The sequence below is a fragment of the Mus caroli genome, unplaced genomic scaffold, assembly GCF_978045245.1.
Source record: "Mus caroli unplaced genomic scaffold, Mus_caroli_1 scaffold_16, whole genome shotgun sequence".
Lineage (NCBI taxonomy): Eukaryota > Metazoa > Chordata > Mammalia > Rodentia > Muridae > Mus > Mus caroli.
In genome coordinates, this window is record NW_028227271.1 from 43,864,811 (window position 1) to 43,868,212 (window position 3,402).

The window sequence follows — 3,402 nt, forward strand, 5'->3', positions numbered from 1 at the left end:
GGGTACCAGCAGTTCAGTTCACACAAATCAGCAGCAGTACCTCGATCTACTTGCAAACACCATTCGCTAATCAATAACAGCAGTTCAATCCAGAAGAAACTGTGAGGATCTGCAAATCACCTGAGTCTGCTGAAGTGACAAGAAGCAAGATGTCACTGGAATATCACAAGAAGTTCTTTGATGCATTTCTCTCTACAAAGCCACAACAAATGATAATCAAGGAAGAAGGTAAGATGAATACATGCCACAGTTTCTTCAGCATTGATCCCATCAGCAAAGCACAATGAAGACCAGCAAAAATGACAAGTGAACCAATGCCACAACATTGTCCATTGTCTGTCTCAGCAAAACATCCTCCTACATGTCTGTTCACAAAAACATCCTTTCAAATACATCCTCTCATAAGAGAGTTTCCAGAGAAACATTGCATGGCACAACTAAGTCTCCAAAGAAACCAGAAACCTCCACTTCTCCTTTCTACAACAGAAAGAAAAATAAAAACACAATATATCCAAATTTATGGGACACAATAAAGGTGGCTTTAATAAATAAGTTCATAACAATAGGTGCCTACATAAAAAAACTTGGAGAGATTTCATACTAGTAACTTAGAGGACACTTGAAAGATCTAGGGGGGAAAAATCACACACAAAAAGAGTAGAGGACAAGAAATAATCAAATTCAGGCTAAAGCCAACAAAATACAAATAATGAAACTAAGAGTACATTCTTTCAAAAATTAACAAGGCAAATCCTTATGCAAATTAACTAGAAAACCAAGATAAACTATCCAAATTAACAAAATTGGAACTGAAAAGGGAGACATAACAGCAGACACCAGGAACATACACCAAATCATAAGGAAATACTTTAAAACTAGTATTTCATCAAATTAGATAATCTGAATGGGGTAATTTTCTCAATACAAACAAGCTACCAAAGTTAAATCAAGACAAGGTAAAAAATTTTAAACAAACTTACATCCCCTAATAAAATAGAAGCAGTAATTAAAAGTGTCCTAAACAAAACAAGACAAAACAAAACAAAACAAACAAACAAAAAAGCACAGGGACAGATGGTTTTAGCACAGAATTCTACCAAACTTCCAAAGAAGAGTTCATGCTAATACCCGCCAAAATTTTTCCTACAAAATAGAAAAAGAAAAATTATTGCTTAGCACATTTTATGAGGACATAGTTACTCTGATATTCAAACCATATAAAGACCAAAAAGAAAAAGAATTACAAAATAATTTCCCCATGAACACAGATGCAAGGTTCTCAAAAAATTTGCAAAAACACATCAAAAGAATCATCCAACATGATCAAAGAGGATTCATCCAAGAGATGCAAGGATAACTCAACATACACAAGGCGATAAATGTAAACCTTCATATAAACAAATTGAAAGACAGAAACCATGCAATCATCTCATTAGATCAAAAAAGGCCTTTGACAAAATCCAACATTCTTTCGTGATGAAAGTCCTAGAGTGATTAGGGTATAATAGACATGCCTCAACATAATATAGGCAGTATACAAGCAAGCCTATAACCAACATCCACATAAATGGAGAGAAACTCAAAACAGTTACACTATAATCAGGGACAGGAAAAGATTGTTCACTCTCCCCATAGCTGTTAATATAAAACTTGAAGTTGTAGCTAGAACAATAAGACAACTGAAGGAGACCAAGATGATACAGAGAGGAAAGGAATAAGTCAAAATATATTTGCACATATCATAGTATACATAAGTGATCTTTAAAATTCTATGGGGAACTCCCACAGTTGATTAAACATTTTCAGCAAAGTATTTGGATCCAAAATTTACCCACAAAAAGCAGTAGTTCTCCTATTTTACAAATTACAAATGGACTGAAGAAAGAAATCAGAAAAACCACAGATTTCACAAGAGCCTCCAATATTATAAAATATCTTGAGATACCTCTAGCCATGAAAGTGAAAGACTTATATAATTAAACACTTTTAGACATCGAATAAAGAATTTGAAGAAAGTATCAGACAATGGAAAGATTTCTCATGTTCATGGATTAATATGATTCATATAGTAAAAATCACTATTCTACCAAAATCAATCCACAGATTCTATGCAACCCTCATCAAAATATAAACCAGTCTTCACAACTCTTGAATAGGCAATCTTCAGCTTAATATAGAAAGAAAAGAAACCTAAGATACCTAAAATAACACTGAATCATAGAAGACCTGAGGGAGGTGCTACCAGTCCCTATTTTAATTTGTACTACAAAGCTATAGTAATAAAAAGTGCCTGGTATTGGTACTAAAAAGACACACTGATCAATTATACTAAATTGAAGGCACAGACATAAGCCCACGTACCTATAGACACCTAATTTTTGTTAAAGGGGTCATAAAAAATGACTGGAAAAAAGACACCATCTTCAACAAATGGTGCTGATGAAATGGATGGCTCATGTAGAATAATGCAAAAAGTTTCATACCTATCACCCTGCACCAATATCAAGTCCATATGGATCAAACATCTCAACATAAAACTAGATACAGTGAATCTGATAGAAGAGAAAGTAAGTAGTAGCCTTGAATTCATTGGCACAGGATTTTCTGAGCAGAACACAATTAACACAGACATTAAAATAAACAACTAATAAATGGGACTCCATGAAACTGAAAAGCATCTACATAGCAAAATATACCATTATTTGGACAAGGTTGCAGTCTACATAATGGTAAAATATTTTTACCAGCTGTGTACCCGATATAGGATTAATATCCAAATTATATATAGAACGCAAAGAGGCTAGGTATCAAAAAAACAACTAAAAACAGATATACAGATTTAAACATAGAATTATCAAAAGGAAACGACTGAGAAACAAAGAAAATTTGAGTATCCTTGGTCATTAGGAAAATAGCTAAAATTCACAGAACAAATGACAGCTCATGCTGGTGAGCATGTAGAGTAAGTAGAACACATGCATTTCTAGTGGGACTACACACTTGTGTTGACACTATGGAGATCAGTATTGCAGTTCCTTAGGAAGATGGGAATTGATCTATGTCAAGATACTGCTATAACACTCTTAGATATATACCCAAAGGACACAGAGATCCTTGCTCAAACAAGTTAATTATATTTGTAATAGCCATAAAGTAACACCAATCTAGATGCCCCTCAACAGAAAAATGAATAAAGAAATTGTGGTACATTCAGCCAGTGGAGCATTACTCAGCCATTTAAAAAATGGGATCATGACATTTAAATGGCAGTTAAATGGTCTAACTAGAAAAAAATCATACTTAGTGAGGTAACCCAAGCATATTTTATGCACATTATATTTAGCTATGAGCTCCTAAATCAATGATATGCAAGCTACAATCATAGATCCACAGAGTTTAGGT